The sequence below is a fragment of the Pimephales promelas genome, chromosome 5 (assembly GCF_988280905.1).
Source record: "Pimephales promelas chromosome 5, fPimPro1.hap1.1, whole genome shotgun sequence".
Taxonomy (NCBI): Eukaryota; Metazoa; Chordata; class Actinopteri; order Cypriniformes; family Leuciscidae; genus Pimephales; species Pimephales promelas.
In genome coordinates, this window is record NC_142773.1 from 30240103 (window position 1) to 30256590 (window position 16488).

The window sequence follows — 16488 nt, forward strand, 5'->3', positions numbered from 1 at the left end:
ACAGGGCAGCAGAGCTCACCACGATCATCCGACATGAATGGAACATCTGGATCCGCCGTGTCTGATGATAGCAGCCGTCTCTTTTTGCTTGATGTGGACTCTGACTCTGAATCACTCTCTGATGAGGAGGAAATGTTAACTTGCACCCAGGAAACGTCGCTGTCACACCACCTCTGATTGTTCCCCTGCATCCGAATTATAGATAACTGTAGTCCGGTTTTATTTGCTTATTTCTGATCAACAACTAATGTAGAAATTATTATATGGCAAACACTGCTACAGAGGTGACCGGACGGACCATTCTGTTGACAGTTGAGAGAGAACACGATCAACCGCGGGATATTTAACAAAAAAATACCGCAAAATTCAGTGCGGTCAATATGACCGTCTATGGCCGAAATAGGTAAATATGTTCATTTTTTTTTGTTTTGCCTTACGTTTACGTAACTTAATTTATATGAAAAGCATTTTAAATGAAAATACAGACAATTTTAGGAAAAGTCAGGTACCAGCAGGATTTTATTATTTTTTTCAACAAAGTTATTGTAGATATAAAATTCAAAACGGTCAAAATGACCGTTGTGGCCGTTCTAGTGTTAATCTGATCTCTTCCCCTGCTTCCTTGCATTAGCTTTATGGTGCATGCAACATATTAACTCTGTTCCAAAACCTAGTGAGCTACCACTAAGCAATGTCAAGGTTGTTACAAAAGGTACACTCTTAAAAAAGATGGTTCCTTAAAGTTTCTTTACACATAGTAACATTTCTAGTATTTCTTAGTACTGTATCGCCCTGAATAACCGTTTATATGCTGAGATGGTTGTTTCTTTGTTATTCCCGCCTTTTTGTTTTTCAAATCTGTAACTGTCAAAGCCTCCTCATTACTGATTTTCTGGAGCTCAGCTAAACAACTACAGTCACTACACTGACTGTCAACATACTCTCAACAGGTAAAGGATTTCTTTCTTACAATTTCTATAAATTATAACTTTAAAATTTTAACAATCATTTCCCAACAATCATGTCTTTTTCTCTTTTTAGTTTAACAGAACATTTCAGCGTGAGCAGTTCTGTTCAATTAACTTAAAGGGTTATTCACCCAAAAATGAAAATTCTGTCAGTAATTGATCCCCATTCTGTCAGTAATTGATCCTCATAAGACCTTTGTTTTTCTTCAGAACACAAATTAAGATCAAAATCGGAGAGGTGTCTCACTCCTCCATAGGCTTTTTAAGGTATCAAAACTGGCCGGCCCAAAAGTTATGAAAGACATCGTTAAAATAGTCCGAGTGACAACAGTGGCTCAATCTTAAGTTTATCAAGCGACGAGAATACTTTTTGTTCGCAAAAAATAAACAAAAAATATGACTTTATTCAACTATTCATTTCCTTATCTGTGGGCCTCGAGATTTCATGTAGTAAAACTACGCAAAGCTTAGGTTGTACACACATCACACACATGACCAGCGTCGGCCAATAGTGAGCCTACGTGTGACGTGCAACCTAGCTTTGTTGTAAGAGGTCACTGTCATTTTTGCTACTATCTGCCCTGTCAATAAAAAATAAAAGTACCTCATTGACACAACATTTTGTTTAATGTAAAACAAAAATAGAGGCAACAAGATTTAAAGCAGGCAGATAGAGGGCTAAAAACAATATTAATACATCATTTATTAAAAAAAAACATTAATAATATGAAATGTTAATATTAATGAAAAGAAATATTGTTGAAAAGGTTATTTATAACACCATTAAGGTCCTATATAGCACTTTCAAAGCATGGCTCTTTATGGAACCTTATAAAAAGGGTCTATTTAGCAGCTAAAAGGGTTCTGCTATGTTACAGGCTGAAGAACCTATCAGAACAATTTTTCCTAAGAGTTTTGGCGACTTCTCGCAATGCAATCTTGTAGCTGAAGAAAGAAAATGCTAATTTAAAAAAAAAATAATTATAATTAATTGGTATTAAAGTATCAATAAATTGCTTTAAAAATAACTACTTAATTTAGTTGAATTGTTAAATTAAATTGGTTTAAATAAACAGTTTTGTACAAATTTTCACAAGCATACTTATGTTTTGTATTGTTTTGCTTGTGTTTGAAATAAACTATAACTTGAGATGTTGAGAGCAGCCAAATTAGCCAGTTATGTGGATTTTAGTTAGGATGTTTCTTATGCCGTCAGCGAGGTGTCAGAACAAAGCCACTGAGTGTACATCTGTTTTGTGTGTTATTGTATGAGGAAAATTGATATGATAAACGGCAGCTCAGCATCAAATTGTTCAGAATGATCATCAATGCCTCAAGCATTTTGATAAACTAGTCAGGGCCTTTGCTTGCACGTTAATGGACAACACAAAATGGAGGCGAGAGCAGGTGTGCGGACTCACAGGCTGTTTTCCGCAGTGAATGTGTGTGTGTGTACACTAGTACATCATGGTGTTAATGATTAGTGATGCCAGTGGCGGGTAAAATGTCATATTTCTGCGCACGTCCTTGTGATTTGTTACAGCTCAGTGTCCCTCTGGGGGATGTTGCCTACACCAAATTTCCATTAAACAAATCCTCTACTGGGAGCTTGCAGCACAGCCAGCCCTGAAATGTCTGCTCCAATTCTTTTGGATGGAGGTAACAACAGCGGCCCGGGGGCGACTCCCCACTCTTCTCTCAGCAAAAAAAAAAAAAAAAAGAACCAGCCAATCACAGAACGGCAACCAGAGCCCTATTTGACAGCACAAGCGAGAAAAAAAGCCATGTACGTCAAATCTGTGTAGTCACATTACAGAATGCTGTAGTTAGCAGTTATTTAGCTAATCTTTTCCTAGCTAATTATAGCTGGTTTCTTTTAAAGTCCGCGTTAAATGAAAATTCAACCCATCTCTAATCTAATTGGATGTTATAGATCTCAATGTGAATGATTCATCCATATAAGTTTTTTTATTTATTTATTTTTTTTAAATCAAAATGTCATAAATGGATCTTCTAGTCAAAACAACAAATCTGGTATACACTGCAGGTCTTCTCCAATCATTTTATTCATTTAAACCCAAACCCCAAAAGAGCCAAGTCCCGCCCTACATCATTTCTTTTAATCCATTTCACTTATATATACACACCACAACAATGCCATTTAAGAGCTTTTTTTTCTCCAAGTGTGATCTGTCTTCTGTCTGTATCCTCAACAGTGTATACATTACACAATGAAGCAACTTCATATTTTTGGTATGCCTTACTATAAATTAATTGATATGTTGGGAACCGAACATTTGCAAATTCAACAAACTCAAAAGCAGCTATTTATCAGAGTAACCCATACATTCATGTGTGATTCTCTGTCATACTCACTAAGCCAAAAGCATCTAATATTTGTCCCTCCTGCCGCCAGGCGTATATTAATCCCCACCCAAACATCCATCCAGCATCTTACAGCATCCCACTCCGCTCTCATTGTCTAAGGCCGTTCTTATTTAATTATAGGGATCCGGGAACCATAGGTTCATTTTTGTGTTAAATGGGTGTGCCTGGGGCTGGATTTAGCAGAAGAGAAAAGGCTCCTGTCCCCACTCTATGAACTCTGCCTTGCACATAGGGCTGGCTACATGGGGAATGCAAGGCATGAGCGGGGAACAAAGCCCTCCACTGTCCCCCATAGAGAGGTGGGGCATACAGGCCCTCAAAACGGCCCCTCTCCTCCACAGAATCCAGATTATTAGCTTTTCTGTGATGGGTGGCAATCACACATGCTGTTTGAGTAGCTCATGACTGTATGCACAGACTTGCTGCATGACAAAGGAGGGCGACGTAGCCCCATGTGCACAGCGTCGGAGCAGGAATGAGCGGTATCTGGGTGATCTCGTTCTCTGTGCTTCCGGTCACCATTCCTACAACACGGTACCATTCATTCGGCATTCTCCGCGTCTACCTTGCGCTAGCTCACACTGAGTGTTCCCACTCGCTCACATGCCAAGAATTCTCCTTCGCCTGTACAGAACAAAGAGAATGCTGGCTTGAATGATATCTTTATTAATCACAAGATTCCAGCGCCTCGCTGTGTTGCATGATTCAAACCTGTTGTTGTGTGGTTGAGCGAGGACATGCTTTACAGAGGAGTTGGCTTGACAGAATCGCATTGTGGGCTCCAGCGGCAGACTTGACATCTTTAGAGAAGGAAATCCCATAATGCATTGCAGCGGGTGAGTTATAATCAATCCTAGGTACATGGCAGAGAAAAGAAATGTAGATTATAAATATACTTCTAGATCCTAAATACAAGTACCAATAAAAATAGTAATTGAGAACATACTATTTATATTACTATATATGTAATATTATTATTATATTAATACATACTAATATACATTACTATTTTTCCGTAAAAATTAATAAAAACAGTGAAAGGCAAATTCAGAAGGTTCGACTCTGGAGTCAAGCTTTTAAAAATGACAAAGTCCAAAAAGTTGCGGTGGTCTCAAAGCTCCAGGGCCTTCAAGGCATTGACCCAAGCCTGAGAGAGTACAATCTGGTTGGTCTCCACCGTGGTGGAGCTCTGAAAATCATAAAACCTCCAGGAAAAGAGGGGCTGGTTTTTCTGAAAAAGAGCATCCCACCTCTCCTGGGCACGAATAAAGCCCATGGTGGGTTCAGGGGCAACAGTTACACATCTTTCATTCTAAGTGTGATCCACTGTTCCCACATATAAAAAGAAAATTTCCTAGTTAGGAGAAGCAGAAGTTTTGGTTAAAAAGTGTTAAAAAAAAAAGAAAGCACAATTTAAAATTTGTTGTTTTTTTAATGTTTTGTATTTGGATATCATATATTATTATGGATATTATATTTATTATTATATTTATTTAGTTTTTCAGTATCATATCTGAAGTTATACATGCAAGAATAACAATCTTATATATATATATACACACACACACACACATTTATATATGTACATTATTATTCACGAGTTTGAAACTATTGGACAGCAAATAACAGCATGCTATGTGGTTAGGGGTTGTCTAACATTCTGACTGACAATTTAAAATTTAAAAAAGAAAATGTGGTTCCAGAAAGAGATTTTAATCAACATAAATGAAAACTTTCATTCAAACTGCTTTAAAAGCTGCCACTTGACATCGCTGCCTTGGTGCCCTTGGTCAAATCTGACTCTTTTCTGTGTAAGAGGTAACATTTGTAACATTTCACAAGCCTTAAGGCTAATTGCCCTCATTCTGACCATAAGAAAGGGCCCCTGAGAAACTAAGACTGTCTTTTGTGACAAATGAATGCACACAATGCATACAATTAATGGAGATTTAACTGTGAGCAAGGACTCATTTTTTCGTCCTTTTCTTCCAATCAAATCTCAGAGACGAGAACATTCTAGCAATTTTTAGCTCCGTTGCCATGGTTTTTACGATTTTTTTTCAGCTTATTTATGCTCAGAGTGCCAGTCACAGAAGACTCACCCATTCATTATCTTAAACAGGTTATTTTCACATACTGCAATTTGATTATAATCACAATTCTGAGATGGCCAGCCTCTGCATCATCAAACAGACAAAACCTTTCTCTGACAATGTCATCACCACCTTAATGCCACAAGAATGGGCCAATGAAAGAGCTGTTTATAATTTCTAACATTCAGCTGCTGTGGAAGTGTCTGATTAAAAGCATAATCTTGGAGCGACAGATATCTCTTGGCATTATTTACGAGGTAAGACTGTCAGTTGTATTGCACTTGGTCTGTAACATTGTTCTCAGAGGAGCATCATTTATTAGACAGCTTCGCCTGGCCGTATGACACCTCGTTCAAGATTTTGATGTCTGAGCAGTCATAATAGTGATTGTGCTGCCAGAGGAGCCCACCCTCCATTTCTTCCATAGCAATATCAAGCCCTTCCATTGTTTTGTCTGCTGTGAAGCATCTTTGAACAGATTTGAACTCCCAGTGCAGTGGGAGCTGGCAAATTGATTCTTACGATGTTTACCTTTCCCCCATCTTGATAATTAACCCATAAATTAGCCATTGTCTGGCTTTAAGTCCCTCTGAGGTGTTCCTGAAATGAGCTGGTTAATTACCTTATCATACCTCTGGCTATGAGCCACGTATGAAGACAAGGAAAGCTGTACATCATTTAAAAGCATCTTAATAACATCTCTTGTTTTTCATAGCTATTCATGTAAAAGTTCTAGCTATTCATACAAATGCGTGGACAAAGCTTCCCGGGGTATCAGAATGGATGCTGAACACAATAAAAAGAGGCTATTCGCAGCAGCAGTTCGCTCGACGTCCCGACCGCTACACAGCGTGGGTCGAAACTACGTTAAAAACTGAAATAGCTCATCTACTATGAGCCGAAATAGCGAAACTATTGAGCAAAGGAGCCATAGAGCTTTTATCTCAAGCTCAGAGCAAAGGGGGACTATACAGAAGATATTTTCTGGTACCAAAAAAAATGGGGATATCAGACTCATTCTAGATCTAAGACAATTGAACAAAGTGCTTGTGAAACGCCAGTTCAGAATGCTCACAACCAGGAAAATCCTCGCACAGATTTGCCCAGTCAATAGATCTGAAGGACGCGGATTTCCAAATACAAATAGCGTCACGTCACAGGCGATTCTTGAGATTTACCTTCGAAGGCCAAGCATTTCAATACACAGTCCTACTGTTCAGCCAGTCCCTAGAACCCCGTACATTTACAATAAGCATGGCTCTTGAACCCCTGAAACTTCGGGGCATTCGAGTTTTGAACTATTTGGACGATTTGCTGATTCTAGTTCAATCGCACTCAGAGCTCATAGAACACAGGACCATATTAATCAAACATCTCGAGAATCTAGGTCAAAAATCAATTGGGTGAAAAGTTCTCTGTCTCCCAGTCAGAGAATATCTAACAACGAAACACACTTTGTTAACAAAAGAAATATAAAGATTGGTCTTTGTTGTCAAAGACGGACAGACAACTGAACACTAAACTTTGTTTATGCTTCAATTTTCAAATAGAGCTAATGGCTGCATTTCTCTGATACTGACAATGGATGTACCAATAGCATCTTTTGTCCTGATTGTTCCATAAATGTCTCATCAGGCTATCAAGTGCCCTTTTCCTCAGCAAAGCAGACAAACTGCATGACCATTAACAGTTGTCTTCACAACAAAACAAATCAGAGAACATTCAGATAGAGACATACTTGAAAAATGAACCATTGATAGGTGAAGTGTAACGTTTCCTGCATGAGAGGGATAATCACGGTGCTTTAGACAAGATGAAGGTACGCAAAACAATAGTTAGTTCTCAGATTGGAGTTCAGCCTCCAGGGGGGAGAAGACAGGCATCATACCTCCCCCACCAGTCTCTCCACATGTTTGGAAGTCTCAGAGTGGTTGAAGAGTTTCTCTCGACCACGTCTGCATTCTTCACAAGCTTTAGCTACTGCCTTTCCGCTCCTCAGACATGCAAACATACCAACATGCAGTTACGTCTCCCCTGCGCCACTGAGACCACAGACTAAAAAAGGAACCACTGAGTTTGAGCATCACCCCCTGTTTGAGTGAGGAGTGTTATAATTGGCCCTTCTCGCCTGTCGAGGCCTTCAGGTGGGGGATCAGATGTTAAGGAGCCCTATAGGCATCTCATACCCTGGATGGCACCATTGGGATGGAAAGGTCACACGTGTCTTTTTTGCACCAACAGCATGCACACCAACACATCTAGAACAGATGTGCGTGTTTAAACCGGACCTAAAACCTGTAACACAAAACAAAAGACTGCTTCCATTATAATAAAAAAATCGGTTTACATTGTAAACAAAATAGCTAATTTAATCTGTTAAAATATGATCTCAAAAGTCTCAATCCAATTTATTTTTTATTTTTCCTGTACATTTAAAATAGAATGACATTCATTACTAATATAAATAAAGAGTTTGGAGTTTGAAGTAATACTTTTATTCAGCTACAAATTGTTTAAAAAAACGTTAGAATGATTTCTGAAGGATCATGTGACACTGAAGAAGCCACTGTTATAAGCATGAGCACCATCTGATTGGTCGTGACAGCAGTGTTGCAACAGTCTTTAGAGATATTCTAAATGTTACTTAATTCGTTTGAAGTACTTGTGCTAAATGTCACGCTCTTAGATGTAAGAAAGAAATCCATATTATCGCTAAGCCTACTGTTTATAGACCTCCAGGGCCCTATGCTGATTTCCTAAAAGAGTTTGCAGACCTTCTCTCAGATCTATTTGTCAATGTTGATAAAGCAATAATTGTTGGAGATTTTAACATACACACAGATAACACAAACGAATGCGTTAGGGGCTGCGTTTACAGATTTATTAAACTCCTTTGGGGTCAAGCAAAACGTCAGTGGTCCCACTTATCGTCTAAATCATACAGTAGATTTAATTATATCATATGGAACCAATCCAACCGATATAGATATTATACTGCAAAGTGATAATGTCACTGATCACATGCTAACTTACGTAACATAATACGTACTGCTGAAATTTGTCATGTTGTGCCACGTTATCGACCAGGCAGAACGATCCTTCCAAGATAGATTCTCAAATAGCTTACCTGATCTATCTCAGCCGCTCAGTGAACCCAAACAAACAGATGAACAAGAGGAAATGACTAGCAGTTTGAGCACCATTTTCTCTAGTGAATTAGATATTGTTGCACCAATTAGATTAAAAAAGGTTGGAGAGAAAACTAAAGCACCATGGTACAACAGCATGTTATCAAGAGAGAAAATCTTAACTTGAGCGTAAATGGAAACAAACTAATTTAGAAGTCTTCAGAATCACGTGGAAAGACATGTCACGTTATAAAAATGCTCTAAAAGCAGCCAGGGCTGAGCATCTCCGCAAACTAATAGAAAATAACCAAAATAATCCAAGGTTTCTATTTAACACTTGCCTGGCTAACGCCAGACCCAATTCTCATTGACTTGGGTCTGGGAACCACATGTACATTTTCTCATATTTGAGGCGTGGTTTATGAATGCCCGGGTGCTAAGAATGGCTATCAAATGCGCCTGTACGTAGCTCATAGCCAATCATTTCAATTAGAAAAACACAAGTATTAAGTACAGTTTAACATAGATGTTGAAGTTGTTATTTGGATTGAAAATTGTTTGTGCTTGTACTTCACAAATTTAAAAATTAAAAAAATTTAATTGAATGACTAAAGTGTCAACAACTATAATCAGGTACATGTGCACAGCTGAAGTTATGCTACTAAAACGGTAACGTTAGCTGTATATTGATATTGAAAAGCAACACAACTTAGTCTACAGGCAAAATGACGACATGATATTAATAAATACCACTTACCTTTTACAATGTTAAATGGACTTCGTCGACGACGATGCCTCGCAGGTTGGCTAACATGTCTTGCCACTTTGCGCTCATCCAGGCTTCGGGACTGCTGAACAGAAGTTGGTATCGACAATTCTTTATCGTATTTTCTTTCTCGGGACACAGCTGAGCGGCAGATACCTGGTACAGGAGTATAGGTACTCCTGTACCTGGTCCTCCATTGGGGTGATTAATGGCGAGACAACAATAACGACTGGGGTCTCGAGAAGTTTAACGCCAAAAGCTGCTCTTTTTCAAAATAAACTTGCACTCTAAACTACTAAGGGTGCATCAAAAGGTAGCTTCGCATCTGCTGCCATGTTGAATCCATAGAAATGAACAAACTGCTTCGGTGTGTCGCATAGATGTCGTCATCATTTTGCTGCTCCCTCCCCGTTCTGTGATTGGTTCCCTAAATCAGGCAAAAATCTGGACCATGGTATCCATATTGCCTTTCAGCGTGAAAAAAATCATTAATTTAATTCAACACAGTGGCTAGACTAACAAATAAACAGACATCACCTGAGCAAAATATTACGTTACAGTGTAATGTTTAGTAATGATTTTATGAATTTCTTCACTGAGAAAATAGAAAGCGCATCAGAAAAACAATTGTAAATATACAATCTTTTATAGTGTCTTATGATTCAGCCTCAATTATCGCCCGTCGTGAAGAACTACACCGCTTTACAGCTATGGGACAGGAAGAGCTAAATAAACTTACCATTGCATCTAAACCAACAACATCGTTTACTAGATCCAATACCCACTAAACTACTGAAAGAAGCGTTACCTGTAGTGGAAGAGCATTAAACCGTCTTTATTTTTAGGGCATGTTCCAAGAATATTCAAGCTGGCAGTAATAAAACCCCCCATTAAGAAACCACAATTAGATCCAAATAGCCTAGCAAATTACAGGCCCATTTCAAATCTTCCATGTCAAATACTAGAAAAAGTTGTGTCTGCTCAATTGTGCTCTTTCTTGCAAGAAAATGATATCTATGAAAAAATTCAGTCAGGATTCAAACCGCATCACAGCACAGAAACTGCGCTAGTTAAAATCACAAATGATTTACTTTTAGCTTCTGACCAAGGCTGTATCTCAATACTAGTTCTAGTAGATGTTAGCGCTGCGTTTGACACTATAGCAATAGTGCTAGGTGGTATGACCACAAATCCATAATCCATAATACATTTCTGAAATGGCACTTTCTGTAAAGCTGCTTTGAAACAATATGTATTGTGAAAAGCGCTATGCAAATAAATCTGAATTGAATTGAAGACAGGACTAATGATGCTAAAAATTCAGCTTTGCCATATCACAGAACTAAATTCCAATTTACATTAACAAAGCAGTTATTTTAAATTGTGATCATATTTTACAAAACTACTGTTTTTACTGTAGTATTATGATCAAATAAATGCAGCCTTGGGAAGCATAAAATACTTCTTTCAAAAACATAAATTCTTTTGAACAATAAGATACGTATTCTCTCAGGACTCTTAAAATTTAATTTAAACTTTAATTTCCCCATGAATTTAAATTAAATAAATATATATATATATATATATATATATATATATATATATATATTGTATTGTTACAAATATATGAATTCTATTTAAAACAATATATATAAAACTTGCATCAAGAGCAACCTGTTCACCAAATGAAATTACTTGGGATGTTATAATATGTCTGTAAGTCTGATAAACAAAGACTGCGTGTTTAGTTTATCTGTGGAAAGGTTATATAGTAACATCATCATTTGGCCAGTTCTGAGGTTCCATACAGGAAGAGAGAGTTAATGTGAGAAGTACAAGTACTGCTAGATAACATAAAAGGGAATAATGGAGATGTGGGCAAGGTCTTTGAAAACTACTAAAGGCCTGTGATGAAATGAAGGCACTCTTCATTGTGATTTGAAATGTTCAGGAAGCAGAATTGAGGGGCGTTCTTCACACATAATGCGCTGGAATACAAAACCTGCAGTGATGATCCATAAGAGATCTGCATCCCCAAAAATACATCATATCACTCAAAAGCGCTGCCCTCATGTTTATACCCCAGCACTTTCATCTCACTCCACATGCATCATATCACCATGAGGAGAAAGAGGAGGAGGGCAGAGACTGGGAGCAGTGATATGGGCACTACCCCCCTCACAATCTCTCGATCTCTTTTGCAAGTGTGCATCATAAAAATGGGGGTTTTGCTGGAGTAAATTAACAAGAGCCCTTGATATGCAGATCAGCGCCTATTAATCAAAGAAATGAGATTAGGATTTCGAATGGGGATGAAGAAAGCCTCCATTATCTTGCTGGAGTGTCATGTTTAATAACGTGGAACGGCGCTGTAATTCACAGGCACGGCAGGCCCGGGAGGAGACACCAAACCCTCGGCAGGCCCCAGCTCTGCGTCAGGTGACCCTGGAAGCTGGCGCAGGGGTGAGGGGAAACACTCCACATAGAGAGGGAGTGTGGAGGAGATAGAAGAGAATGTTCCTACGGGAATGTGGAGGCCCTGCTCATTTGGCTTTGATGTTAAAGTGTCTTGCCGTGCTCGCTGGGGCTGGGTCTACGCAGTACATAAATAATGGCTGGCTAAATGTAGAATCTGCTCATTCATGTAGCTAGCTCACTCGATCAGCGTGCACGCGCGAGGCCTGAGGTGGACGCGCCCGTTCATACACATACAAAGAAAGGTGGACTCACATCTGATTGTTCGTACTGTTCAGAGGAAATGAATACTTTTACAAAGCAAGTATGCATTAAATTGATCAAAAGTGACAGTAAAGACAAAAACTTTTTATTTATCAAAGAATCCTAAAAAAAGTTTCCACAAAAATATTAAAGGAGTAGTTCACTTTTTTAAAAAAAAAAACTTTTGCTGATCATTTACTCACCCCCATGTCATCCAAGATGTCCATGTCATTCTTTCTTCAGTCGAAAAGAAATTAAGGTTTTTGATGAAAACATTCCAGGATTTTCTCCATATAATGGACTTCATTGGGAACCAAACGGTTTAAGGTCCAAATGAGAGTTTCAGTGCAGCTTCAAAGGGCTTTAAACGACACCAGATGATGAATAAGGGTCTTATCAAGCGAAACGATCAGTCATTTCAAAAAGAAATAAATAAGTTTAAGTTTTATAAGCACAAATGCTCGCCTTGCTCTGTTCTGTGATGAGCGTTTGTGACTCTCCTGTTCAAACTCGTTCATAAAAATGAACAAATCTTTTTTTGAGTCATGACTCGAAGGGCCAGATAAGACCCTTATTCATCGTCTGGTGTCGTTTAAAGCCCTTTGAAGCTCCACTGAAACTCTCATTTGGACCTTGAACTGTTTGGATCCCAATGAAGTCCATTATATGGAGAAAATCCTGGAATGCTTAATTTCTTTTCAACTGAAGAAAGAAAGACGTTAACATTTTGGATGACGTGGGGGTGAGTGAATTATCAGCAAAAGTTTCTTTTAAAAGTGAACAACTCCTTTACAGTAAGCAGCGCAACCGTTTTCAACATGGAAGAAATGTTTCTTGAGCACCAAATCAAGAAACAATAAAGAATGATTTCAGAATGATCATGAGACACTGAAACTCCAGCTTTGTCATCACAGGAATAAATTACTTTTTTTAAAACTAAATTAAAATAAATAAGTAAAAATAAATAAGTAAAAGTAGAAACCAAAGAAAAACTCAAAGTGTGTTACAATTAACCCTTCTCTGGCATACTGCTAAGCTCTTAAACACGGCTTTAAACACTGAATTGTCTCACTGCCCCGCGCACAATTGATTTTGACAATCTTTTCACCATTGGGAAAAACACATAACTCACTGATGACTGCGGGCCTGCACTCCTCAGCTCCTTGGGCACCACAGAAATTATGCTAGCATTAATGTTTAATATTGCCAGGGACTCTGGAAATGCACATGTGTGCAAGGTCCTTTGTCTTTGTGTCAAGCTGAATGTGCTTCGATGCAAGGCAAAAATAATTTCAAATGGAGAGAGCGAGAGGGAGCGAGCATCCCTTTGGTCACCTTATGGTGAATAATGCAGAAAGGGGGGAAAAGATAACGACTGGGCCTGCACAAACAGGCCAGGCCTTAGTAAGGCCAGGCCCACTGAGAGCTGACCCACACAATTTCCTTACATCTGCTCAATGTATTGAAAACAACATTTTGCAGTCTTAGAACTGCAATTATTGAGATGTATGTGTGCTTACCACATGTAATCAGATAAATGTGGCAACTGGTTTTAAAGGGACAGTGCACCAAATAAATAAGTTACCAATAACAAAATCATTATTTACACACCTAAATATGATTTACTTTCTTCTGTGGATCACAAAAAGAGAATTTTTGAAAAAAAGTTTCCATCTCCAACCCGTCTTTGAGGTGAAAATCTACTCTGGCTCATTTACAGCAATATATTGCATAAAAGTGCTATAAATAAACGTTCCCAATGTCTTCAAATCAGCTTCAAATTGGTATTTTTCAGACTCACCATCGATATCGGATGATTAGCATGCACATTTGTAGGACTACTAAATCGTAGAGTCAGAAAACGTAAACAAATCACCATCTCCATGACAACCAACATAGTTGATACCGTAACACTGCTCTCTTGAAAACGAAATCCTGCTATTAAAATAGGCTTTATATACTTTTTGTCTACACATTGTGCACTTACTGTCAAAAGACCTCTTTTGTCACCTAATTTATTTACATAGACCTCATAACAACAAAGCGGGATGCGATTGACAGCGGGTTGGCGACAATATGAAGTGCTGTTTACATGCTGCTTCTAAGGCAAAAAGCCCAATAACCTTATTTTCTCAAACAAGTTGGGCGTCATTAGTTCAGTGTGCCCAGAAATGGGTTAACCTCAACACTGCTGAGAGTTTAATAGCTGAAAATGCCTATAGCAACATTTAACTTACCAGAAACCAGGAGAGACCAATATCTGCCAGTTAATGTGGGCTTCCATAATGCTACATGCTCTTCACCAAGAGTGATCTTTCTAATTGTGTGTTGGTGCATCATGTAGGCTACGTATGTGTGTAGTTTGTTAAATAAACCTCACACTACCAGTGAATCCTAATTACACGATTTGATTTTTTAATTAATGTATATTTTTGAACATGTTGTAGGCCTATCTTAAAATGTGTTATTTTTATTATTATATTTAATTTTATTTTTAAATAATAGAGATCTATGAAATCGAAAACTAAATGACAAAAACAGACTGCCTATGTAAATGTTCTTTTTTTGCTTTTTTGGATATCCAGGGTGGCAACCAATATAGCCAGAAAATACATACAAAATGTGGCGTGATTGAGCGACACCTGTGAGACGCAACGGTCTCTATCTCTCACAGAATTTTCTTAGCAATGTTAAAGCGCACATCAACCGATCACTTGTTTAGCGTTCATGTAAACACTACATTCAGATTCACCAATCAGAATGAATTCAGATTAAAACAAAAGGTGTGTATGTAAACAATGAATGGTGACTGCAGAAAGTAAGCTGAATCCAGGATATATTGTTTCAAATTTATCTCAACGCCTGGACATGTCCAGAAAAAAGAGGATGGTAACCCCTACTACTCACCTTTCTCCTAGTAAGTTAGACTCAGCTTTCTCCACAGAACAAGAGTCTGCTAGCTTAGCTTCCAAAAAAAAAGATGGCTGACACTATGTGTACATTCTGTGAGAGAGATCCCACCCTTTATGGGCGGGACAGGCCCTACTTACTGTAGTCTTTAGCCTTTGGCCAAAAAAATCATCAGATGATGCAAAATTAGGATTTTTGCGCCTCTGGCTGGGGTATTTTTTACTGACAAAAAGCCATCTTAGAAAATAGTCTCGATAAGTCGATCCCCGAACGCTGTTCATACAGTTCAGTGATGTATTGCTCTCTTTTAAAATGTTTCATTTTCAAAACTATTTTTTAATGACTTTTAGAACCCAAACTTTTGAAAAGTAAGCTAGTCTATATATTTATTTATTCTATTTATTAAGTTTTGTTTTGACAACATTAGGCAAAAAAGTTATTCGTCACATTAATTCTAGAAGCCTATGAACGAAATGATCAAGCTGCCTGATGACAGTGATCTGAGTTGCACATTTCAGCAATCTGATGAAATTTCTGTGAATCAAAAAACAGTCAAGACAGATAATCGGTGTCCTTATCAAAATATCCCGGCATCCACAGGTATATGAGCACATCATGTGCAATATGCATTTGGAGCTTTTGCGCAAACATGAGGCACATACTTCAATGAGATCCTGCTTTCCGAAATGAAACACAATAACATCGGCGTGATGACCTCACATTAGCCCTCAACCTCGCTGACACCCCGTCCGCCAGACTACTCTCTGATCATCTAGTAGCTGTGAGTGTGGCAGTGGCTGAGGTTTGCTAACCTTCTTGTTAACCCTTTTTGTGTGAGAAAAGCAGGCCGCACCTAAAGCATCATCATCAGCAGTTCATTTGCTGATACTCAGGACATGTGTGATTACCGACCGGCAGCGGTGAGGAGGTCTTAGCCCCTCTCTGAGTGATTACTAATTACAGTTCGGCTGCTAGTGGAGGAAACTGACCCCAGCCAGAACACAACGCCACATTAAAAGTTCGCTGCATGGGAAAACACTGCGGTTTATAATGGAGGGGTTCAGCTTGTAGCCCTAAAACCTTGCTACAATTAATTATATATAAGAACACACTGTAGCAGTTAGACTCATCAGTAAAATAAGGTCCTTGGTTAATTTTATTTGATGAAGTTCACATTTTGTTTAACAACAGAAATTACACACGAGAACTGCAAAATATGAATCGAACTAGCTACGTTTCACTTAATGACTGAAACCTCAGGAAGTTGAATTGGAAGAGGAATTTACTTTAAAGAAATTCAACACAGGTGATGCATATTTGGAAATGGAGTGTTCTTCAATAAATACACTGAATTATATCAACTAAATACACATTTCTATCTATCTATCTATCTATCTATCTATCTATCTATCTATCTATCTATCTATCTATCTATCCATCCATCCATCCATCCATCCATCCATCCATCCATCCATCCATCCATCCATCCATCCATCCATCCATCCATCCATCCATCC

At 38.3% G+C, this 16488-nt stretch overlaps 1 long non-coding RNA gene across 1 annotated transcript; it reads right to left on the minus strand.

The window, feature by feature from the left end:
• Positions 1 to 3016: 3016 nt before the first annotated feature.
• LOC148981470 (uncharacterized) lies at positions 3017 to 15058 on the minus strand. The gene is made up of 3 exons (XR_016168629.1): positions 14969 to 15058; positions 4068 to 4209; positions 3017 to 3980 (listed from the first exon to the last, which is right to left on the minus strand). It is a non-coding gene; the product is annotated as an uncharacterized LOC148981470 (long non-coding RNA).
• Between the last annotated feature and the right edge of the window lie 1430 nt (positions 15059 to 16488).